Source organism: Zonotrichia albicollis, chromosome 1, assembly GCF_047830755.1.
Source record: "Zonotrichia albicollis isolate bZonAlb1 chromosome 1, bZonAlb1.hap1, whole genome shotgun sequence".
In the NCBI taxonomy this organism is placed as follows: domain Eukaryota; kingdom Metazoa; phylum Chordata; class Aves; order Passeriformes; family Passerellidae; genus Zonotrichia; species Zonotrichia albicollis.
Genome location: NC_133819.1, coordinates 144,382,328 through 144,408,524, shown reverse-complemented (window position 1 = coordinate 144,408,524; position 26,197 = coordinate 144,382,328). Strand labels below are relative to the sequence as shown.

At 40.4% G+C, this 26,197-nt stretch overlaps 1 long non-coding RNA gene across 2 annotated transcripts in view; it reads right to left on the bottom strand.

Annotated features, from left to right (window-relative positions):
- Nucleotides 1–2,381: 2,381 nt before the first annotated feature.
- Nucleotides 2,382–26,197, bottom strand: part of LOC141731406 (uncharacterized) — an 82,251-nt gene continuing 58,435 nt past the window's right edge. For both annotated transcript variants that reach the window (XR_012583498.1, XR_012583500.1), the window contains one exon: nucleotides 2,382–2,874. This is a non-coding gene — a long non-coding RNA (uncharacterized LOC141731406). The remainder of the gene's footprint in view (nucleotides 2,875–26,197) is intronic.

The following is a 26,197-nucleotide window of genomic DNA, read 5'->3' as shown; positions in this document are numbered from 1 at the left end:
ACATTGGTTTTGAATACACAGACACTCCTGTGTTATACATAATAATAACAACAAATCTCTGTGCCCTGAAATTCTTTTTCACTTATTTTTCAAGGAGAATGTTAACACATGTGGCTAAATGGGATCCCCAGTACTTTAGTCCAGTCCCCACAATTTTTAATTCATAAATTTGCACATTGTTTTTTCAAGGATTTCCTGTCTAAATAGAGTCAAAACTCATTGTGATCCTTCATGCTACTTTTTTTTGTTTTTTACATCAGACTCCACGCATGGAGTGGATAAAAAAAATGGATAAAAAATCTCTACTGAGTAAGTGACAACTTTGCCTCATTTTCCCAGTCTGCACTGGATGAGGAGAATGGATTGCATTCTTTAAGGGTTACTTACAAGGGAGGCATAAAGACTTTTAATTTACCCAGTAAATTGTCTTACAAAGTTTATTTTTTATGCTGTGATGAGGAAACCCATTGCACATAACAAAATTTTTTTTTTTTTTTTTTCTCTCCATTTAGCCTGTTAAATCTGGCTTTCTCTAGTGCTTCTTGTGATACAGAAGGCTGAACAGTCTGCTCAGATCAGGTCCAAAATGCAATTCCCACTGGGTTCTAAAGCTGCAGGAGGTGTGGCAGTACTTCAGTTAATCTGCATGCCATTACTAGAGCCAAGTTTGCAGCATCTGTACTTATTAATGAAATAAGACTGTGTGAAAGGCACAGTCAGAGTTATAATGCTCTAACATTGTTCCTAAGCCTGGAATTGATCTTTTCCAGGGTTAGGAACAGTGTTAGAGCATTATAAGCCTCTGTAATGATGAGAGAATAGTTCCATTACCAGACCTAACTCTAAACTTTCCCAGTAAAGGAGATGCCAGTTTTTCCATAATATTTAACAATAGTTTATGGTTCAGGCACTGGATCTCTTTTAAGGCTTGATCATGGTCTCACAAAAGCCAGTGTTGTGCCTTTCTTCCTTGTGAGGGTTCCTCACATAATTTTCAAGATTTCCCAAACTGCATCTGTTCATCTCAGAGCTGCCCAGCATTACACTTTGTGAACAGACTGTGCTGGCTATAGAAGCAGCCAGAAGAGCTGTGCTGAGCCAGTCTGTGCTGGGGAGCACCAGGGCACCACCCCAGGTCATGGGCAGGAGACCAGCCACAGATCATCACTTGGACCAACTTAGCCCTGTTTTAAAACCATCCTGCCTAAAAAGTGGAGCATTTTTAGTTCAGATTAACTCAGCTGAGCTTAGAAAGTTAACTTTTTCTGGACAATGAACAAAAATTCTCCAACTTTGTCCTTTTATGTATCATTTGTCACCATCTGCTCCTGTAGCCATGGTGAAAAAGGGAAGGAAAGGAATAAAAAAAGAGTTGTTAAGAAGAAACAACTCCCTCAGAAGTTTGAGTGACCTGTTAACCACACACCAACATGCTTTCAAAATGCTCAAAATTGAGCATGTTCACATACACGTGTGTGCACAACATTTTCACTGAGCATTAAATAAGGGGAAAGAAAAATACAACTCTGGTGAAGCTGCTGCCTGTGTTTATCACACAGTATAAATCTCTTTATCCAGAGGTTTAAAAGTTTGTTTCAAGTAACCAAAGAACAACCCATTTCAACAGCCACAGATTGCATTTGAGCTTTCTTTCTTCCTGTAGATCCAAGCTGACCTCTCTCCTTTTCTGTTTGTGTTTGCAGGCAACTATCAAAAAAGATTAAACAGACTAATACTGTCAGAGCAGTGTAGCTGCACAGAATTTCTCTTGTCAGCTTAACAGAATGTGTTGATGGTGAGTTTGCTTTGTAATGCTACAAGTTCACTTGATATTTCTATCCAGGATAATGATGTCCTGCCAGATCCATTGTGCTGGAGGAAAAAGTGTTCTTTGCCCTTCCAACGCTTGTGATGGAACAGGACTTGGGCAAAAATAATTAGCTAATATTTGTCTAGGGGCTTATCTGCACAGAGAAACCAGGCAAAAGGGACCTCATGCTTCTAGGAAAAAATTGCCTGAGAAGAGAAGAAGGTTTCAAGGCCAGAATTGAAGAAAATGTTCTCAACTCTTCAAAAAATAAGAAGTCACGGGAATCTGTTGATTTTGATAAAAGTGAAATGCTACACAAGTGAAAAGAGTAATTTCTACTTTTTCATTTTACTTCAGTACCTCCAAAACAGTTCCTCAGTTCCTTCAGTGTCAGAATGTTAAACATAAGTGGTTGTAAGTTACTTAATTATGTTCACACATTTTTGTTAACATAAACAAATAACTGCATAGAACCATATATTATATTTCAGATAGAGATATTTATTTATATACATATACATATACATATACATATACATATACATATACATATACATATACATATGCCTTACACATCTTATAAATGAGAAGTTTAGTGGCTCCTGTAGCCATGCCCCATGTCCTGCAGCCCTCCCATGTCCAGAGGTGTCCCTGGCACATCAGGCAGAAGCTACAGCATCCTGGAATGGCCAGAGAGAGGACTGCTTCTACCAGAAAAATTGTTTCATCTTATAGACTGCTTCTGGCCATTGTGCTGTGTTATAGTTGTGGAAACAGAGATGGTTGGACCCATCCAAAAGGGAGTATTAAATTTTAGCATGAAATTTTAAATGGAACTTTTGTTCTGCAATACATATTGACAATTAAAAAAAATTAATCTTTATTTTGTATAGCCATAAGCGTCAGAACTTTGAGGTTCCACAGAAAATGGAAAAACTGTGCAGCTCCATTTGTCTTGTGCAAGGGGACTTCATTGTGATTTCAGATATGTCACCGCTGAGGAATAACTTCTTACTTGTGTAGATGAACATGTGTAGGAAGAGAATGCTATTGGTGTACTCCCACTGCAAGAAAAATAATTTGAACATATTAGCTTCAGCTAATAGATGCTTTTTAAATTGCTTTTGTCATCTAGAAGGTTGACATAGAAGGAGATTTTACAGAAAAGAGTAAGAAAGGGGACAATAAAACAATGTTGAAAGCAAAGAGAAAGAACAAATATATCCAGGTGGTTTTGTATTGGAGGTGAAGCATTGTGAACAACTGTAGTTGAGCAAAATAGACAATGAAAGGGATTAGGAAATTAGCCACGAAGTGATGGAATGGAAGGACAATTCAATAAAATGATAAGAATGAAAGGCTGAAACTTTTTAATGCAATATTTTAATGAGCATTGAAATAGATAATATTGGAGCTCTACAAAGATCAGCTGCCTCCTACCTCCCACTTTTAATATCCAAGTCTAAAAGTCAGGTACTCAGGGCAGCTGCACTGTTACCAATCAAACCTGGATGTGTCTACAGCCTCCAGGTACCTAATCTGAGATTTTGCTGTGAAAATCCAAGGGGCTGTTTGAATAGAGATTTGAAGAAGAGCATCCCAAGAACCTCAAAAGCCAGGGATTTCTTTGCCTGATCCTCCGAAAACTCACAAAGTGTTTCCTGCAGGTCTCTCTTGATGGTTACAATCTGGTGGTCATGCTCAGCAAATGGTTAAACTTCACCTAATGTGACCTTAGAGTGGCTTTAGTTGCTCATATCCTTCTTTGAACTAAAAACCTGACTGTGAAAGGGATCTGGAAAGTGAATTCTCATTTTCCTTTCCCTAATTCACTGACTTAAACTAAACTGTGACCCATAGAGCCATCTCTTCTCTCATCTATTTTATCTCCTTTCTCTTCTTTCCTCCTTCCAATGAAAATTACTTTAATTACTGTCCTTTCCAACTGTGTGTGTGGAATAACCATGCTAAGATCCCTGTCAGCCTTTTCCTGAGAGGATCTTATATGACCTGGGAAAGGAAAGGCAAGTCCTATCAGAGAGGTGCAGTGGTGGGAAGGTGGGATGAGTAAGAAGAATCACAGGTTCTAGGGAACTGAATGTTTTTCCTGAGTAGTTTAATGGAGTACTGAGTAGCCTGACTTGACTGTTTTTGTTTTCAAAGGACTGTGTTTATTTGGGCAATACATATGTTTGGCCTTGCAAGGACAAACAGACCATTGGAGATGGTGAACACTCTGTGTGCACATGGCCTTTTCTAATGGACTGTGCTGGAGTGATCTGGCAGTTTTGCCACTTTGAGGGTCCTTTGCTCTCTAGGTCACTGGCACAAAGAGTATTTTTGATGTCAACATAGAACAAAGTTCCCTGTGATCAGCTGCCTGTTTACTGCAAACTCACCTATGGCTAAAGCCTGTTTAGAAGTCGAGGAAACTCCAGTACAGCAGGACAATGAACTCTCTGGAGCGAAAGTCTATAACAAGCCTTCTCCTAGACAGAAACAATGGGCTTGTTCACATAAAATTCTCTTTCTGCCAGGCTCATAGGCACCCTTACTGCTGGGTCCCCAAATTTATTGATCAGGGAGAAGACTATTTAGACTTTATTTTTATTAAGCAAGGAAACACTGTCTTCCTCACAAATATCTGCAAATCTGACATGGTTTCTCACACAACTCTGCACGATTAATTAATTTGTGCTTCACTAATGCACACATTGAATGAAAAAAAATCAAGAAATAAATGACCTGCCTTTTCTCTTAAGAGTGTCTCCTGTTGGTTAAGCTTTCCACTGCTTAAGTTGGGCCTTTCACTGCTTGTGTTCTGTTTGAGGAAGCAGCTAAGCACGTGCAGCCCTTTCAGTGTCTCACAGCAGTGCATTTTATGTAATTTTCACATGATTTTGCTGGCTCTTCACTTTACTCTCCATAAGGTTTTTTGTAAAATATGTTTTTTTAAAGTGGACATCAAAGATAGATAGGGTACCCTGGCAAAATCCTTTTCATACTCCACTGCTCATGGAATAAATCTTCTTCTTGTTGTTTTTCTTTTTTTTTTTTTTGCTTATCTGTGAGCTTCTTATTATGATAAAATTTTAAACGCTTTCTGTCAAGTGCTGAATTGTATTCTGTTTTCTATAATTCAGAAATTTTCTTTCTCTTCATTGCAGAAGAAATTTTATCCATAAGAACCATCCAAAGTATTTATAGCAAATACTTAATTGCATTAGTTTCATTCTATCTCTATTTGTTGTGCATTTTTTTACAACTTTGGAACTATTTGGTGCATACATTATGCATGAATATTTCAATTCATTTGCTGTGCACAGGCTACTTGTGCCAATTGTGGCTCTGGCTGCTCAGTTCTCTTGTTCAATCTACTTATCATTTTTAAATGAAACATAGACCTTGTCATGGGACTGCATACTGAATCAGACAGAGCTTTACTCTCATCTGCTCTAATCATTCTTTTATTTGTGCATATTTATGCCAGAAAAAAAGGAAAAAGAATAAGCAGTAACACTAGTGCTATTAGGTTGTTCTGAGGAATCTACCATGGCTAAAGAAAAATGTTGATACACCCCAAATTTTTAGTGTCCAAATGGAATACTTCTTTCTGTTATTTGCAACACAGTTTTTCACTTCAAAGGTTCAGTAAATGAAAATTAACAGATTTTTAAGGGGAATCAAAAATTATGGAAATTTTGAAGATTTTTGGTTTTTTTGTCATAGTTTTAGGGCAGGTATGTACCACACAACTCCAGCTCCACTTCAGAGACATGACTGGTTTTTGGAGCCTTGGTGCTTTGTTTGTATGGCCAAAACTATTGCATGCAGTAGATGAGAAACAAACTTCAGCATTAGCTTCTATGTGATAATCTTGATATGCTATGAATATAATATTCCTGAGAACTATCATGGGAAAAGTGAAAAGTATTGAGATTTAATAATTTTCAATGTTTTTTCTGAAAGTGGAAATACATAAATTGAATGAATACTTATTTTTTAAAAATAATTTTCCAGTTCTATTGTCTTTGTTTATATTAGGGAAAATCTTAAGGCCACTGCCAGAGATGTAAGCTTTTTTTTGTAGGTAAAATTCTGCATTCAAAGTATCATGATCAACAACTGAGCCTGTCTCCTGCTGTCTGGCCTTTGGAAGGTCACCTAAGCAGTGTTGCTTGCACTCTTTGTATAGACAGTGGGTTAAAAAATTTCTATCTTCTACAATTTTTCTCTTTTGTTATTTTACTCTACTCCCTTCTATGAGAAGGAAAGCTCAGATTTATCTCACCTATCTTTCAGCAATTCAGGTGTCTGGACTTTTTATGTACAGCCAAGGCAGAGAATCACCTGTAGTGGGTAAGGGGCTGACAAATGTCTGAAGCATCCTACACAGTGTCCCATTGTTTTATGGGAGAAGCATCAAGTGATTTTGGTCCTAAATTAGATTCCTCAGGTAAATGTCTCAAGTTAGATCAGCAGAATCCAGACTGGACTCTCTTTCATTAATATGCACTACTTATCACAGAGGGTCCTGATACAGGGGCTGCAAGTAAGATATGAATACTGACAAAACAGCAGTAATGTTTTATCCAGCAAATGACAAAGCTGGTGACGAAAGTTCTCAGATGTTTTTCCCCTTTTTTATAGCATCTGAACAAAGACAACAGGACCTTTTTTTACTATCAGGACGTAATCTTTAAAGTACATCAAAGTTACTTAAGTAAAGCCTAAAATGTCAATTTGACTGGAATCAAAGTCAAATAGAGTCAGCCAAAAGGTTATTGTCCACTTGTGTTTCTAAAATGCTCTGTTCTTGGAACCGGAAAGGAAAATTATCGGGAAGGCTTTCCCAGGTGACAACAGTTTGTCAACTCTTTCCTGCCCTTTTTAGGACCGTAAATCTTATCTTTTACAAATGAGGCTTTCAAAGTTCAAAGAACTGCTCTTCAAAATTCTGTGAAGTCAGGTCATCTTATCGGCACTCTCCTGTTTGAACCACTCTTACATGGTTTGCTGTAAAGGCTGAACATGCAGGTTCAGAGCACTGAATTATTTCTCTGTCCCTGCCTGCCCTGGGCTTGCAGGACTGCACAATAAAAGAGGATGGTGGCACAGCTCTTTTCCAGAAAATGTTTTTGAAAGTGTCCCTCTTAGGAAAATATTCTCTTGCAAATATTTACTCCCCTTTTGACTGAAAACTGAAAACAAAGATTCCAACTGTGCAGGCTGAACTGGCCAGAGGACACCCTGAGTTATCAGCATGTGTGTATTTCTGGGACACAGGGCATTGCAATGATTTACTTCTGATTTCTGGCAACGTGGACATATTTTTACTCCAAAATTTGGCTTGAAAACTCAGTTTCTTTCCTTGTCCTAAGAAACAGGTGATTTTCCTTTCTGTTTACTGAGATCAGGGCAGTTTCTTGTTGCACTATGGAAAACAAGCACAGCTCCTGTCTCATCCTAGACTGTCTCCCAGTGGTGGATGATAAACCATGTTGGATCATCAGCTGTGGCAGAGACCTCCCCATCCCACAGGCATTTACATCTTTGAGGTTACAAGTCCCACAGCTTTATGTGAACATACATAAGAACATAAGAAAACACATACATACATAAGAAATCTTAGCAAGGCAAAGGATGTTTGAGTTCTTGTTTAAGTTTGGCCCAGTATCAAAGAGTTTAAGAAAATGCAAATGAAGGAAATCCATAACCAAAACTAAGCCCCAGGCTCCTGAAATCTTTGAGCTGAAGTTCTTAAACTTCACATGAGGACTTGGATGTTTCCTATCTAAAATCAAATTGCTTCCATCAAATCCCTCCCATCCCACCTGTCTAGACAAGGCCCGCAGAGCAGAAATTCATTCTGTCCTACACAAAATGACTGTCCTGTTCTTTTCCATATGCACACCAACTTGCACCTAAATTCTCTGCCATAATGGCCAGGTCATTTCCTCTTGCGGTTTTAAATGTCTTTGTGTCACTGCATGGAAGCATTCATGATGCAGGTGGGTAGAAGAAACAAAACAGTGTGACTGAAATGGACTTCCCCTGAGCAGGGTTCAATTCCGGCCTTTATCATAAATTGATCTACTGGTCATGACTCAGTATCATTGTCTGGGTCATGGAGTTCAATACTTAGGGAATAACAATAGTCTTCTTATACTTTGTCCAATATTTCTGTTCATGTTTTAAGTTTTGAGGGTTGAAGATTGGCTTGGTGAAACGACATTTGTATAGGAGAAACCAAAATCTAAACATTTCAGTGACAGAAAGATGATGCTGTGCTGTTTGGATGTTTGCTCAGTCCTTAATTATTTTCTTCTGGAGTAATGCAAGAGTAAGAGATGCAATTTTATGGCATTTGAATAAGGGTCTGCTGTCCTTAAAAATGATTGCTTTATGTGCAAATTGACATAATTTCAGTGCCTACTTATCTCTGTTTTTCTCTCAAACTAGAAACTGAAATACTGTTTCTGTGTAATAAAAAAAAAATCTGTTTCTTGGAAAACTCTTTCTGCTTTTCCAGAAAGAAACCACTTTTAAACAAAAATGATATACGAGAAAGAACTTGACCTCTGCACGAATATCCTTGTCTCCATCTAGCTTCAATAAAGCAGGTGGAAATCTTCTAAGGAGAGCTGAGTTGGATGCTCTTGTGTGTAAACCAAGATATATGGCCTCATAACTTTTTCCCAGCATGTCTTATTTATTCAGTGAATTCCATTGTCTCTTTCCACAGGGACCCTTGCAATCTCCTTTGTCAATAATGCCAGTCATCAAATCCCAATGGCCAAATTGTCACAACCATAATTGTCACCTTCTTTTTGCTTTGCTGTGCTTCCTCACCTGCCAGTATCAATATATTTAAGATATAGCCTATAAAAATAACCAGGTAGCATGCAGAGAATAACCAAGTACTCCTTCTGTTTCTCTTGTTTTTACTTCTGTTCTCTCTTTTTTATCTGACTTTGCTACATAAAATCCCAGTGATGAATTATAGAATAGTTTGGATTGGAAGGAGCCTCAAAGCATCTCATTCCAAACCCCTAGCCATTGTCAGGGACAGTTTTCACTAAAGCAGGTTGCTCAAAGCCCTATCTATCCTGGCCTTGAACACTTCTGGAGATGGGGCATCCACAACTTCTCTGAGAAATCTGTGCCAATGTCTCTCAACCCCAACAGTGAAGAATTTCTTCCTTGTATCTAACCCTACCCTCTCTAAGTTTAAAGCCATTACCTCCTGTTCTATCACCACGTGCCCTCCAATAACAAGTCCCTCTTTAGACCTCTTGCAGGACCTGTTTAGGTACTCAAAGGCTGCTCTCTGATGCATTCTCTTCTCCAGGCTGAAAAGCCCTAACTCAGCACTCCTGTCTATATAGGTGAGGTGCTCCAGCTCTCTGACCATCTTTGTGACCCTCCTCTTGACTCGCTCCAGCAGGTCCAACATCCCTCTTATGCTGGGACTCCAGAGATGCATGCAATAATTCGGAGAGTTCTCATGAGACTTTTCTGGACCTGCTGGCCACACTTCTTTTGATTCAGCCTAGGATATTGTTGGCTTTCTGTGTTGCAAGTGGACATTGCCAGATCACCTTGAATTTCTAGTCAACCAGCACCCCCAATTCCTTCCCCTCAGGTCTGCTCTTGATCTGCTGTCCATCCAGCCAGTATTGGAAGCTGGGCGTTATTCAGTTGAAGCAGAATCCAGTCAGTCAGCCAGACAAAGGATTCCTATTTTTTTTCAACGTGCCCAGCATATTTTGAAGAAAGAGTTTAGGATAATGACTATTGATGTTGTTACCACACAGAGGAAGATGAATGGTTATCTGTGTCTTGCAGTTATTTTTTTCCACATTGCAAACAAGAGCAAGGAATGTGTACCTACCTTGTGTGGTACAATAACTACACAATCAGTTATTTGCTCCTTGCATTTCAAATGATAGGCAATTGTTGCACACTCTCTCCTTTGTGTCTGATTGCTCAATTCATTTACTTAATTAATTTAGGCAGAAGAGTCCTTGATGGTTCCAGCTGTCTGGCTTTCTAGGCTAGAGCTGTGGGCAATCAGTTACCCCCACTAGTCTGAAAAGCAGAAATGCATGCATGCAGCCTTCCAACCCTGCTTACAAGGGTGGTGCAAGCTATTTGCCATAGGAAATGACTCCCAACGAGACGATTCTGATCTCTTTCCAAAACCATACTTCGTGCCAGGGATCTGAGAATTCTTTCTCTTATCTGCAATAAGAGCAGAGAGTGTACAGAAACTAAGGTGAAATGACTGAAACGTTTCATGCAAAGGTGTGAGCAGCAGCTTAGATGAGGTGGCAGTTTATGGGAGCATCCTGACTTGTAGGGTGACCCATAGAATTTCCTGAGTTGGAAGGGACCCACAAGGATCATCAAGTTCAACCCATGGTACTGCATAATGCAATCCCAAGAAGAACATCATGTGCCTGAGAGCATTTCCCAAATGCTTCTTGAGCTGTGTCAGACTTGGTGCCATGACCACTTCCCTGGGCAGCCTGTTCCAGCCCCCAGTGACCCTGTTGGTGTAGGTCTTTCTAATGTCCAACCTAAACATCTTCTGACACAACTTCAGGCCACTCCCTTGGGTCCTGCCTTTTGTTACCAGAGATGAGATCTGTGCCTGCCTCTCTGTTTCCCCTTCAGAGGAAGATGTGGACTGCAGTAAAGACTCCTCTCACTCTCCTCTTGAAGGAGCAAGCGGAGCTAAATTGCATTAGGGTGATCGCTGAAAGGATCACTCCTGATCCCTTCAGGGATTCCATGACTTCCATTCCCTCCGTCACATTACCTAGCCAAGTCTGGCCACACCAGGACCTGTGCTTAGAGTGACCTGGCATGAAGTTGAAATTTGCCACTCCTGAATTAAGGAATGTGGGAAGTTTTTCTGAGAGATATGGCAAATCTTTCTGACCATCTTTGTGACCCTCCTCGGCCAGGCTGGGAGCACTGTGGGAAAACAGGTTCCACAAAGAGCCAAAGGTGGCAGGGGGAGAGAGGAAGGGAGGTGAGGAGGGATGAGCAGCAACACAGAGACCCTGAGGAGGGCTGGAGGAGGAGGAGGACAGGAGGGGCTGCAGACTAGAGCAGAGACCCACCCCTACAGCCCAGGGGAGATTCCCTGCAGGAGCTGAGGCTGTGGAGAGTCTGGTGGGAGCAGCTTTTCCTGAAGAGCTGCAGCCTGGGCAAGAGCCCATGCCAGAGCAGGGAAACCCTCAGCCAAACTTAATCCACTGCAGAAGGAAAGTGGTGGAAAGTCTGGAGAGCAGGCTTATACCAATTGTGTCATTACGTCACAACAGGCTTATGTCAGCTGCAAGGCAGTGTCATAATAGATCCTGATTTTGCTCTTGCCCTGGTGGAATCTCCTGCAAGTTTTCTTTGCTGCAATCTAGCTGCACACATGACAGGCTGGGGAGTGGGTGTGAAATTTATCCCACCCCATCATGATCACATCACTGAAACTTCCTTTAAGCACCAAGACTGACTTGATTGGATGCTTGGCAATCCCAGGGTACATGAGAAGATGGTTCAGGGAATTTAGGTACTTATGGAGGGCAAGTCATTGTAGGTGTGAGCTACCTTGCCCTTTGGAAATGCCTGTCTGTCTCCAGTGATTACAAAGGACCTACAATCTAGATAGGGTTGAATCTGGGCTATCTCTTGAGAACAGGAATGGAAGGCCATTTGGGACTTACTTTCAACAAAGGGAACACTATGTACTTCTCCTTATAGCCTTGACTGATTCATATCAACTTAGCCCCAACAGCTAAAGGACTGTACGAAGACTGGAATATTAAAGAAAAAAAAAAAAGAAATTGAAAGTGTCAGCATTTCTACAGAATTTCTGGCTGGCTGATGGGAAGGAGTTCTACAATAGCAACTCTGTATTGCAGACATTCATTGAATGAAACTTCACAATTTCAGCAAGAGATTTGGTATAACAGTATCACAGCCCTCAGACATTGTGACAAGGTAATACCTCCCACTTTGAAGAGAAAAGCCTCAGATCCTTTGTGATGCATTTTGGAGATTAATGCTTCAGAATTTCTGTAGCAGTGCGAGACCAATATCCCATGGCAATTCTTTACTTGATCAACCCAATCTCTTTAAGTGTGTGTACTTGATAATCTTTTTTGATTTGAGTTGGTTGCTAACAGCCCACGGCTGTGTGGAGAACACCTTAGAATTATCCAGCACCTTTCATCTGGAAGCCTTAGGGCTTTGCACATATTAATATTATATTAATAATTAATTGTGTTAATATATTGCCTCTTCCTTTTTCAATATGGGAACTGAGATTCAGAAAGGCTACTGAGTTTTCAACCAAGGATATTTAATGTTGGGTCCTGTTTAGCTGAAGGGAATCAGTGTTGTGGTAATTACTGCATAATTGTGTTGCTGGAGACACCCGGTGAAGACAGACAGCTCCAGGACTAAACAAAGGAGTTGTTTTACTGGACTGATATAACTAAAGTAAAAAAAACCCCACAGGTTTCTGCCTACTTTTCCCATCTGAGTATGTGCCTAAATAGTCAGAAGTTGAGATCATTCACATGCTCCAGTGAAGCTGATAAGACTGAGCAAATTCCATAGTCATAAGCCTAACTTGGGGCTAAGCAGGACTGTATTAAAGTGGCTGCTAATGATAGTAAAGCACCGATTACTGACACACAATTATCCTTGGATCAGCGAGGATCCCCTGCAGTGGTGACTTCTGTCTGCCTCCCTGCAAATCTGCCAGGAGTTACAGCACAGGCACCTGAGGAAGAGGGGAATGGTGGACTTTCAGTTTATTGTTCTAAGGATAAAAGCCCTTAGGCACCTGTGAGGAAAGCTTAGCAACAAAGCATTAAGCATGCATCTAAGCACCCTTTGAATAGGCAGTCATGAATAGAAGTGTAATTTGAGGGCGAGGGGAGAGGGTGAGGTTCTAAGTACAAACCACTGCCAAGGGCATTGCAGAAAAACCCTCAAACGAGCAAGCCCGGCTGGTCTCTTCAGCCGAGCCAAGAGGGTGTTACTGAGAGAGAAAGTCCTGGTCATACTGCTTGATGCAATAGCACCTAGAGAATGTGAAGTGCTCCTGAAGTGCTATGTATTTATTTTTATTCCTACCCACTCATTATTGTATCTGACACCAGTTCAAACAGACACTGTGGCGTGTCTTTGTGCTGTCCGTCCCTTTAAGAATTTGTCTGTGCATACCCCATAATCTTCCCCTTCCCAAGCAGTCCTGTGGTGTGTGTGGCTAAGCAGCACATGATTGTAATAGGTTAAAGAGAGTAATTAACAGAGACCACATCAGAGCTCTTGCAAAACATGCAATGTGTTTATTCAGCATCGTGTCGGCTAATTCCTAATGAAAGGGCACTGCACAGCAGAGTGCAGGACCCCAGTGGTCAGAAATAGTTCCACTTAAATGTTATTTACCTATAAAGAGCTCAGTTCTAATTAGGGGCGTGGGAGCCAGCAAGGGTGAAATCAAATCCTTGTCCCAAGCATATCCTCCATGCTAGTGCCTAAAAAAACTCTTTGAACAGACACACAAATGCTCAGTTGCTTTTGATTTGTATGCTTTTCCACTCTTCTAAACTTCCTGCATTTGCCTGGGACTGGAAGGAGGATAGAATGACAAGGTTTGGCTCTGTGGTATTTGTAGAAACCTCATGCATACACACAAAATTAAAAATTGCCCAATCTCACAAGATGCTGTAGAACACTGAGAGCTAAACAAACTTTGTTTCCTTGTGCTAGGCTGGAGGCAGAAGAAGCTAAAATCTCCTTTGTTTTGCACAATATATTAGCAGTCTATTTATGGTACTTACAAGGATGCTGCATCATATGGAACCTCACTATTAATATTTTTTTTCATAAATATTTATTCCCCCAGCATCCCAGTAAATGAATGTTATTATCTCCTATCAGAAACAGGGAACAGAGATTCATAAAAATGTTAAAATACTTATAAGATGCAGACAACCTTAAAGGCACCCTGATGGTCTTGAAAATTAGGTTTAGCTGGCTAAAGGCTTTGACTCCCAAGAGCAGCATTTTTGCCTGGGGACAAATAAATGGTTTTAGCACCTGACTACGCCCTTGCTCCTGTGCTGGACATGCACACTCACACCACTGAAATGGACAAGTCTGAGGAGAACATTCCAGCTTGTGTCAATGTGCTTCTGCTCCAGAGCCAGTCACCCTTCAAGGAAGAACCTGGGCATGGCAGAGCTCTCAGGTTATTCTGCAAGGGGCGGAGAGTTGGAGAAAGGGTCACGTTCCTTCAGGGAGCCAGGGTGGAAAGAAATAGATAAGGATGCCTTCACCCCACTTCTGGCCTCAGTCAGTTTGGTAGTGCCTTTCTCCTGTTGGCAGCTGCACTGAGCCTTCTATTTCTAAGACAGACCTTCGGGGTCTGAGCATGTGATTTCTCTGGTGAATGACCTAATGGAAATGGATCCCACCTGTTACTACAGCATTTATCTGTGGAGATGAATCCTGAGAGCAGGGCAGGGTTATGAGAGTCATCTGCCAACTGCTTGTAATCCTCAGGGTGAGAATCCTTGGGCCAGACAAAAGTGGAGGGCCCTTCCAAGCTGTCTGGAAATTTGGCAGGATGATGACAGAAGTAATGAAAAATGTACCAATTTGTGCTTGCGCTTCAGACATACCTTTGTGCATGTTCATCAAAAGGTTCATGAACTAGGGTTTGAAGAACACTTTTTTGTGCTGTAATCTGATAATTTCCCCTTTATAAGCTTTTCATTGTGTTTCTTTCTTTTTTTCATGCTAGAGACAGGAATGTGTGAAACCTGTCAGTTCTCCTTCCTAGGATGCTGCATGAACTTTCTCTTCAGTTAGTTTTGAACCAGGCTGGTTCACCCCCAGGTTTCACTTTGAGTGAAGTTTGAACAATCCTAGAAACTCAGCACAAAGTCATGTGCAAATGAAAGTGTAAACTGGTGTGAGTTAGCCAGTATTTTGTTCATGCAATGACATTCATGAGTGCTTGGGAGTCTGTGCATGCATTGGTTGTCCCAAACAGTCTCTGTGCACTGAGGAGTACAAGATCTTCTAACTCTCCCCAGTCCCTTATGACCACTGAGTCAGTTTAAACCCAGCCCAAATTGGCTACATTGAACCTGTCAGGTTGTAAACTACAATGGGACTGCTTAGCCCCATAGGGATCTGTCTGTTTAACCTGGGAATTCCCAAATTCCCACTTGGAATCCTTACATGTGCCCAGAAGGATCTTTCTGAAGAGAGATGAATGACAAGCCCCCATCCTGTGGTGATACAGAATTAGGAGTCAGTCACCTAAATTCTTCCTACAGTCTTAAGAAATGCCATGAAAGGAGAAGAAATGTTGGTGTGAGACTTAGAGCCACCCCTGTAACCTCATATCCAGGTAGGTAGAGATGGGATGTGATCTCCCCCTTACTCTGTCTCTCTTGCAAGGTTGGATGCAGAGCATCCTGACCTCAAGGCACTTCTGAAAGATGATATTACACACCAAAACAAAAAAAAAAAACCACATTAAAAAAGTGGCAATGTCCAATTTTAGCCTTTTCCTCTCTGTCAATCTAAGCACTTCAAATGTTTCTCCGATTTCTCAGGCAGCAAGGTTCTTTTACCCTTGCTTCCAAAATGTCACCCCTGGAGCAGAGTTCCAGACTTTCAACTGCAAATGCTTTGACCAGAAGGAGCACAGGATGAGCATGTGAGAGACCCACACCACAGTTCTCTGAGCATTTCCCGCATGAAACCCCATCGACTTACCTGTTACCTTTTTTTTCCCCCTTTTTTTTTAGTTCTGAAATAGTTTGCATCTGATTACCAACTAGTTTGTTTTGGGTTGGCAATTCTTAATTTTTAAAAATTTTATTATTTGTTTGAAGATCCCGTTTATTGTAGGTAGACAAGTGGAAATCTCTCAGCGATGTGTGAGTAAGAAGGACTTCAAGAGCTTGCAAATTGTAAGCCAGAGGGACAGAGGTTTGAACTACATATAGAAAACCTCTGCCAAATTTTTCTTATATGAAAAACACATATTTACATAGGATAAGAGAAATGTGCAGTCAGTCTGATGAAGCCATGGATGTGTCTGTGTGGATTCCAGGGGCATTTTGGGTGTATATCTCCAGATACTTATGATCCTGCACTCAAGACATTAATTTTAATTAAACTGTTAATTATAGATATTTAAAATTGTCACTTCTAAGTGGACACACCAGCACTTCTTGCACAGATTTTATGGTACTGAGAGTTGTCAAATGTTGCAGCAATATTGAAATTGTTCCTTCTTGTTAACGATTGTCTGAAAATTATTGCCTGTGACTTCTTTTATGCCATAGGAACAGATTATGTTGCCAGGAGTATGCAACAGTGAAGTTGAATATTTTTTCTCTCAGATATTTGTGTTCCCATGGCTAGCACTGTTCAGCTTATCTGCTCATTTGTTTTTTCCTCCAAAAATCAGTTTCACCAACCACTTTTCCCCCTCCCTACCCTGCCATCAATAATAAAAGGAAAAAGTGAGCATCATAAAAACTCCTGTTTTGATTTTCTTCTGAGTTATAACTTTATTTCCTCTCCCTTTGCTCCCCTGTAGCTTTCAGGTGTGTCTCCTCACAGAATCATTGTGAAGGGCACACGGTTTCTCCTGATGTAAGAGCCATGAAGCCAGCCAAAATGACATTTTTTAAAGCCAAATGGAAAGAAAAGGGCTTTGAAGCACAGGAAGACATGAACACTCAATGTTTCCTTCTGCCCCTGTGGCTTTCAGTGAGGCACTCCCAATGATTTCCAAGGTATTATCTTTTGCCTTTTTGAGCTTCTTCATTGATTTTTTTTTCCTATTCCATTTCTAATGTGAAAACTGAGTTCTGTCATGGACTTTCTATAAAACATGTAAGAGAAGCGTGGATTATGATAAAGCCTTTTACTGTTTTAGTCCTGACTAAACAAGGGTGTTTAGTCAAGCCAAACAAGGGGTGATGATTTAGCCAGCAGTGAGCAGCAATTGTTCAGAGACAGTTTGTCTCTTTGGCCATTAGGAATCAGGTTCTTTCTGTCTAGCCCTTCTTCTGCACATGCTCCTTTTTCTCCTGGCAGAGGTGGGCTATGAGACTGAGCGTCCTGTGGCACTTCTGCTCTGCCAGGGCCTTGTGGTTGATATTTCTGTAACAAGTCCCCACAGATGTTATGCACAACATTTTGGACATTAAATTCCCTAAAGGCGATTTTGAAAAAGCAGCCATAAGCTTATAGCATGAGCTCCTGGAGACCTCAGCTGAGGATTCCTGCAGCCTTTATGCCCGAATAGTTAAGAAAAAAGGGTGAAAGAACAGAAGAAAGGAAATCACATCATTTTATAGATACATTGCTCATATATGAGAAATTCACAAGGAATGAATGGCAAGATCTGAATCACGCATTTGGAGGACCAGTCCAGCAGTTGAAATAAAAACTTCCAGTTTCCATTTTTCCTTTTAACTGGAATAAATCAATGGAAAACACAGGCACAATCTCAAAACCCTGTAATGGATGTGTTTGGAGAAGTAGGTGTAGAAGTACTTGATTTTTCAAATGAAAATTCTATTCTGCAGCTCAGCTCACAAAGATAAACATCACTGCTCTGTGGAATTAAATTGTTCAAGAAAATAAAAACAAGTGAAAGTGATATTGTGTTACACCAAGAAAAAGTGAATTATCATGAGGACATTATCATCATAGTGTGATCCAGGGGCCCAGACTATGTAATTTCAGCTTAAATCAGCATGTTCTGTGGGTGCTCAGCACCTTCAAAAATCTGTCGCCTCAGCATCTTTTTCCTTAATCAGAAGCCCTGGCTCATTGCCAAACACTAAAATGTTAGGTTAGGGAAAAGAAAGTTAGTTAAGACTTGTTAGTCTTGTTAGAAATCTCTTGTTGAGTCAAGAGATTTCATGAAACGTGCTTTAGAGGGAGGCTGTTTTGTTCTGAGGGTAATGGTTAAATGTACTTTTAGAATATGTATATATATTATTAGCAATTAGAAACTTGATAAGGCAAAAGGAATTGGGGAACATTACAGATTCCAGCATGTGAGAAATTATTTGAATTTTTTGAGAAAGAAGGGAGATAGTCTGGAAAAAATATTTTCAAGACTAAAGAGAAAACATTCTATCTCACTGATGAGAAGGTATTGGTCTGTAGAACTGAAAATTCTCAGCTGCCTTTCTTCCACATCTGGAAAACTCATGTGCTAAGATAGGTGGGTGCAGATTTTCTGCAGATTTAAGCACAAGTTTTCTTTTTTTGGGCTGAAAGTCTCCCTCACCTAAATGTCTCCTCAAGATGGGATAGAACCATTCCTTGTTCATCTTGAGGTATCTCTCAGCTCCAGAGTTCCAGTACTTGGTCTGCAAGTTTTCTGCTTCATCGCCCATCTGGACTACATGGGAAGCCCTGTGCATGTGGGATTGCTGGGACAGAAGATACAGAGAAAGTGAAAATTCTACTCCTCATAGTTTTTTGTGATATAGTCCTCTTGCAAGAAACTTGACACCAGGAATATGCCAAAATTCTAGGTTTATCTAAACCTGTTTTATTTTTTAAATGTTTGATAAAACAACCAGGGACTGTAGAAATATTTTGCTGCTTCTGAAAGAACTATTCTGTGAAGGGATCTAATAAAAACTCACACAAAGTATCTCTACTTTTTTTCTTCAAAGCCCTCACTTAAGTTATTTTGAAGGGGTTTAGATATTTTAACATCAAATAAAGCAGAGAATTTAAACCTGATACCTCATTTGTGGGTAAAGAGTGGTGGACTATAGGTATTTTGGGCTAATGCTTTATCTTCCACCCCCACTGAATGACTTTCAATTTTGTTTCAATATTTAAGTATTCCTTTACAGTTATATACATTTACCCTTACATTCAAGAGAGAATCTCAGCCTGTCATAGGGACTCTTGCCTGGACAAGAGCACTGATGTGTTCCAGCAGCTCTTCTCGTGACTTTCTGACCACAAAAGAGCACCACTTCAGGAAAAGTGGTGAACTTCTCAGTCAGTACCTTTTCTGAGAAGGAAGAGGCCTTTGACTCAGGTAAACTGAGCAGAGTGCACCCATCCCTTCTGCATTGCAGTGGGCCACTCTACTGTGGTGATGCCAAACCAGGTTCCCTCATCACAGAGAGGGTTTTGTGAACAGTGCCTGTGTCTCTTTGTTTCTTCATGCTAATCTGAGCCAAACAGCCTCATTTAGCAATGACAGAACAAACCCTTTTGACACCTAATGAAACAGTTCCTTGACATTCTCACTTATCAGACTTGTGCATTTTATGAACTGGTCATATGATGTACAAAAACTGCCTAAAAACCACCCTGTAAATTGGAATAAACTTTGCCCATGTCTATGGTAGCAGTCAGTTCCAGGGTGGTGTTTTCTTTAAACATTCATGCATATAGCATTCAGGCAATAATTTGGGAAAAGTAAGAAACAGAAAGTGAAAAAAACCTACATAAACTGATCGTCATATTACACCCCAGACTCTTGACTGAGCTTATCTTTCCATTTAATACTGCAGGATGTATTTCTAAAATAAAGAGCCTGTATTGAAAGAAAACATGGAGTCAGTTAATAATTAAACAGCAGCAATTTGAAATACACCCATAGAGGGATATACTAGATATCACAAGTGTTACATATTTGATAATTGCACAGACAAGCTTTGTTTAATGAATGGTGATACTTGGGGGAAAAAAGAATCATGTTAGGAATTGTTGTGAAAGGTTTTATTTTAATAAAAGAATGTGTGATCACACAAGCTCTTATAGTCTTTCCCACACAGGCTCTTGCATACTTCTGGCAAAAGCATTACCTGTTTACATTTGCTCTGTTTTCACTCCAGCAGCCTGTGACTAATCCTTGAATGCAAGTGCTAAGGTTGACTCTGTCGAAAATGGCTTTGGAGGCGTTTGCTGTTTGTTGACAATGATTGGGAATAAGAGAAAATCACTTCCTCTGAAACGTAGCATAAATTAAAGGGCATCAGAGGGGCTGTACAGAGTCAGCCCAAAGGGCTCTATGGCTCAGCCTCCTGTCTCTGAGGTTGGATAGGAGAAAAAGAGTATAACCTAGAAAAGAGAGTACAAGTAGGGTAAGTAAGCAGAGATCCCTCCATCCTATCTCCTTTCAGGGATTTTTGTCTCAGGCTTTTTTTGAGTTAATAGATTTCAGTAATGAGTATTGTTCAAAGATTAAAGCTGGTACTAGCACTGAAGCCAACTATCTTGGCCTGATTTTCTAAAGGTTTCTCTGTACTTCAGCCACTTTGCCACTCTATTGTCATGTTGCAGTTTCCAAGCCCTTGCAGTGACCTCATGTTTGATTAGCTTACCAGGGAAAAAAAAGAAAGATGTTACAGAGTCAATGCAATAAATTAATAGCTGCTTAGCATAACATACCTGGAATTGTGCAAAGCTTTTGATGCTCTCACAAAACATTATTGTCTCTAAGCTGGAAGGACATGTGTTTGATGGGTGGATCACTCAGCAGATAAGGGTTTGGCTGGATGGTCACACTCAAATTCCAAGCCAATGCCACAATGTCCAAGAGGAGAAAGGTGACCTTCCTTGGGGTCTGTACTGGGACCCATGCTGTTTAAAATCTTTGTTGGTGACGTGGACTGGGATCAAGTTCATCCTCAGCAAGTCTGTTGATGTCACTCAGCTGTGCAGTCAAGAGGCCAGAGGGACATGGCACCATCCAGAGGGACCTGGATGGACTTGGGAATTGGGACATGTGAAACTCGTGAAGTTCAGCAAGGCCAGGTGCAAGGTCCTGCCCCTGGGTCAGGGAAATCCCAAGCACGAGCTGGGTGAAAAACAGACTGAGAGTAGCCCTGAGGAGAAGGGCTTGAGAGTCTTGGCTGATGAGAAGTCCAGCATGACCTGGCAATGTGCTGTCCTGGGCTGCAGCAAAATAAATGTGAGCAGCAGGCCAAGGTAGATGATTCTCACTCTACAGTGCTCTGCTGAGACCCCACTGGGAGTGCTGGGCCAGCTCTGGGGACCCCAATATAAAACATGAGACCTGCTGGACCTGCCTGAGCAAGTGCAGAGGAGGGTCATGAAGATGATCAGAGGACTGGAACACCTTTCCTGTGAAGTCAGGCTGAAAGAGTTGGGGCTTTTCAGCCTGGGGAAGGGAAGGCTCTGGAGAACCCTTAGACCAGCCTTCCAGTACCTAAAGGGGGCTATAAGAAAGCTTGGAGAGGAAATTGTTTTACAAGGACAGGTAGCAATAGAACAAAAGGTGAATGACTTTGAAGTGGAAGAGGGTAGATTTAGATCAGATGTAAAGAAGAAATTCTTCACTGTGAGGGTAATGAGACACTGAAACAGGATGCCCAGACTGGTTGTGGATGCCCCATTCATGAACATATGAAGATCAGGCTGGATGAGGTTTTGAGCACTTGGTCTATTGGAAGGTGTCCCTGGACCTGACTTGATGACTTGGGACCTGATGGTCTTTAATGCCCCTTTCAACTCAAACTATTCTATGATTCCCTGATTCTATGATTAATATAACCCTGGACATGAATTAGAGTTGAGGAGGCAAAGGAAAATCTTTGCTATTTCCAAACAAAAATATTCATATATTTCTTACGGGAAGTTGAAAAAACCAAAACAACTTTTAAAAAATTTTTAAGAATATAAATAATTTGGTAGAAAAAGAAAAGCATACATAAGCTGAACTTTGATCATGCTTTCAGGGTTTCTATGATCTCAGTTTCCTATTAGCCCTGGAGAGTGCTCTCCTCTGTCAGGTTGCCATCAAGTTCTCCGAACAAAGTTCACTTTTAAGGACTTCTGCTTTGCTTTAGTAGTGCTGACACCCAAAGCCCATGTTGGAGGAGATTGTGGTCTCCCAAAGCTGCAAGGCTGGTGGCAGTCTGAGAGCTTAAAGGTCCCAAAGCTAAGGAGAGCATCCAGCAAATCTGTCTCCCCATATGTGCAACTTAAGAATTCAATTCTGTAAGAGAGTGGAGTCCTCACTTTCAAACCTCGGTTTTAACCAGCTGTTTTTTTGACTAATATTTAGGTTCTGCTATCTTTATATCAACAATAGTTTTTTTTGGCCAAGTCTCAGCCAGCTCCCTTGAGAGGACCTCATTCCTATAGAGGACCCTGAGTTTGAACCTCTGTGTGGATCACTTGCACACCCATATGTATGTCTGGTTGTAGGTTTGTCTCCTATGTGCTCCTAGCAGAAGGGCATATGGAGACGGGCTGTGTGTCCTTGCAATCAACGATTGAGGACCTAGTTGATGCTTCAGAGGACAAGATCAGGGGAGCAAAAGACCTAAAATTCATTCAGATTTGAGGAATGCACATGCTGTTAAAGTACAATCTGAATAGGCATGCAAAATCCTTGCTCCCATTGAATGCCAATTTGCTATCAGACAGAATACTTATTTCAAGCTTTAAGGTAATGGCTAGCAGTAGTCTGAGAAGCAAAAACTGTATTTGGGTAATTTACTAATTAGCATGTTTGTATTTTCCTTAATGTTATGATCTTAGAACTTAAACATATCTTTTTTTGCTACTTTGCTTTTTTGCTAGTATGAAATTGCACAGTCAGAAGCAATTAGGACATGATGATTTAGGATTATAGTTTACTCTGACACTGATCTTTGACATGACTTAGCTACTTTCTTCTCCTATAACAGTGTTCCATGGCTTTTGTTGAAATGTGTTTTGAGAGCTAGGGTGTGGAAAATGTTATGGAAGAACTGAGGGTCTGACTAATCACTCTCAAACAGTGCAGGCAGGATTCCTGGATTCTGCCCTTGCCCTGCCTTGCTGCCATGTGTGAACTCGGCTGGATCCAGCTGATTTTTAACTTAGAATACTAGAATTATAATTTAATGAAAACCACCTAATAAGAAAATATTTTGTTTATAAAAGCATCTACCTCATTCACTCTCTTAGCTCTTTTGTTAGCCTACTTCACCCTTCACTGTTGGCCCAGGAATATCTACACACAAACCTTTTAGCCATGTGAGCTTCGCAGGTGGTGACAATGCTTTCTGTGTCTATTGTGTGTAAAGATAATTACTTCCAGAGACATTGGATTTCCTGGCCCAGAAGGTGTTTGTGGTTGTAGTAACAAAAGAATTAAAGCACAGCAGGAACAGTGGGGCTCAGAAAGCATCCCAGTAACAGCAAAAACACTCTGTACTTTGGAAGTCTTGTTTTCCCTTTTTTTTTGTCAAAACGTAATTTTAACTACATCCTTTTCTTGACAGCTCACCCTGCCCAAAATGTCTTAACCATGCAGTATAGAGATCTTATACAAATCTCATTCAAATCAATAGAGATGCCTGCAGATCCCTCTGATTCTGGGTTTAGAGAACTGCAATGTATGTAGCTCTTTCTTCAGCATTTCAGCCCATCTTGCTTTGCTGTAGATGCTTTTTAAGCAAAGCAGGTTAGGTCAATGCTAATAATTCTTTTGTCTCTTCTGTCTCTCTTCTTTGATGTATAACTACGCAAAGTAAAAATGTACTGTGTACAGCTTTTGGAGGGGCATTATTGCAGTGATTTACACTGCTGTCAATCCTAACTGAGCAGAGTCCAGATAGGGGAGATTAAATTAGCCATAAATGAGGAAAGGATGCGTTAGTGGCAGAGGTTTTGTCTGTGATTTGAGCTGCTTAGAGATCATTTTGGCACTTCTCCTGTGCAATCTCAGGCAAAACATTTTGAATGGGACCCGAAAAGTTACTTATTTGCTTAACTTCCAAAGGCAGATCCCCAGAGTGATACACAGATTTTTTAAACTGCTATGGTACTTCATAATACAGAGATGCCTACTTTTTTCCATATAGCTTGCCAAAATGCCTCAGGTCACATGTGCTCATACTGTAGATGTCCACAGGTGCCTTGCAATGAGAGGAAGTGCTGATAATACATAACATCAGGTAACACTAAGGAACCTGCCTCTCCCTGAGAGAGGAGTAAGTCAACACATCTGGATCTGGAGACAGTATAGAATAGCAGGTCAGCAGATGAGGCATGGTAACTTTTTAACTTACTATCATTTCATTAAATCCTCAGGCGAAAAAAAGGACAAAAAAACAAACCAACAAACAAAATCCCAAACAAGCCAAACCTTTCAGGACTGAGGCAACCTCATCTGTCTGCATTAATAACTGCCTTTATTCTCAGAGGTGCTGGGCACTTGCCACCCACCTTTATCCTTTATCCTTTATCCTGACAAAATATTGTAGTTACAGGCGCCATTTTTGCTCCTTGAAATATCTGGCATGACTTGACAGTTTGAACTTTTTTCTTTAACCTTATCACATTTTCAGCATTTTTCTTTCACTTGGATGTGGTTTCCTTTAGTATGTAACTTTCTTAGAAGTTGAATTGTTGTTTTTTTTTTTTATCATCAGAGCTTAAAATTTCATCTCCTCAAAAAACTCAGCTTTGAAAAGAATGGGTACTCCAGTTTAGTTCAAGTTGTGCTTGCTCCTGGGCAGTCTTTCAGGAAAAGGGGAGGTTATGATCCCAAAGACAACTGAAAGGAAGGAGTAGGACCTCACACCTGGGGTGGAGACATGAGTAAAAGAACTCTTGGCCAAATGGGCTCCAACATAGGTGTGGAAAGATAAATTAGTGGTGTTACAGTGCTGTCTCAGATGTTCTTTAAAGAAGTTCTGGGAATAATTTCTATGAAAGACATTCACCCACAGGGCACAGCAAAATTGCTGATTTGGGAAATAGGGATGATTCACTTATGTAAGAGACGCCCATGCTGTTAGCATATAAGATGCACTGCTTATCATAGCTTTTTTAGTGGCATTGTGCCTAATTAATTCATGACACCTTAATTAATAAGTATACAAAGGAATATCCCCACTTGACCTAAGCATTATGGAGGAGATTGTGCCCTACAGTCTCTGTCTAATGTTGGTGTGGAGAAACATTCCCAGTTTCTAAAGGAGTTCAAAGTGTGTATGAAGTTTAATTCTAACTGGGATTATATTTTCACCTAAGGGTGATTTGAAACTACTGAGGATCTGAAACCAAATAGTATTCAAGGACAAAACTATCCTCAAATTCTGAAGATTATTCATTCTACACCCCAGCTTAGCAGATGGTTTCCATCACTGTAAAGGGTCACACTGAAACCCAGAGCAGAAAATTTTCTTTGAATATCAGCCAAATGGTATCAAGATATTTGTGTCTGAATACCTGGATGTATTGGTGGAAAAAGCCACTAAATGCTAAATAATTTCTTACCTCTTAACATCTTCATAGCCATGGGGGAAAAGAAAGTTCTATTTCATTAGGCTAGAAGCACTTAATAACATCAATTTAGGAGACACTTCAAGTGCAGATGAGACAGGAGAAGTCATGGACTTGGAAGACACAAGACCATGAAGATTTTTTTAAAAATGTGATGAGACAGTGGGGATAAGTATCTACAAGATGAAGGTTAGACATCACTGCAGATATTTTAGGCTGGTTCTCCTCTCAAATACATCTGATTTGCATCACAAGGCCCCTGCTTCCCAAAGTGAGAGCTATGGAAAGTTTTTAAATCGCAGTATCAATCACTGCAATATTTGCTAAACCACCAGTTTATGATTAAGATGTGCATAGTCAACTTATCTGGTCTTAAATACATAATTTATCATTGTGTTTTAAAATATTGACATAAATATTTTACTATTTTGTGCATTAGATGCTTAACAACCCCTCAGCAATGTGAGCACTGAGATGTCACCTTGGAGATCTGTAAATTCTTCTAGCTCATGTTTCTGATTGTGCCTAGAATGACAAATCTCAACCTTGTTCTGGGTAAGTTAAGGGTCTTGCCTGAACTCTGGAGTAAATTTTGAGCAAATCTAGCCATAGTACAGTACAGTAGGAAAATCAGACTATTTGGTCTTGAACTAAGGACAACAGTTCTGGGTAGGCTTTGATGTGCATCTCTGAGTGCATTGAATTTAGAGTAAAACTTCAGAGATGTTTTCTGAAATCTGAAAACATCAGGTATGAAGGGCTCTTTGAGTGAGATTTGGTCCTTTCTCTTAATTATAAGACATTTGATATATTTTTGTGTATTTGGTCAGTGTAATAAAAGTAAGGGAAAACAAATTATTTTGTTCTCCAGGGATTCTCTTCAACTCTTTTGAATTCTCCATCTAGGCCCAGGATTTTAGTTTCTATCCCTCAGGCTAAGGAAGATTGGATAGTTCATCCATGGAATGTATTAATACCACTTCTTAATCATCCAGAGCAATCACTATAGGTTGTGCAACACAGAGCACTCCTTTTTTCTTCAGGGCC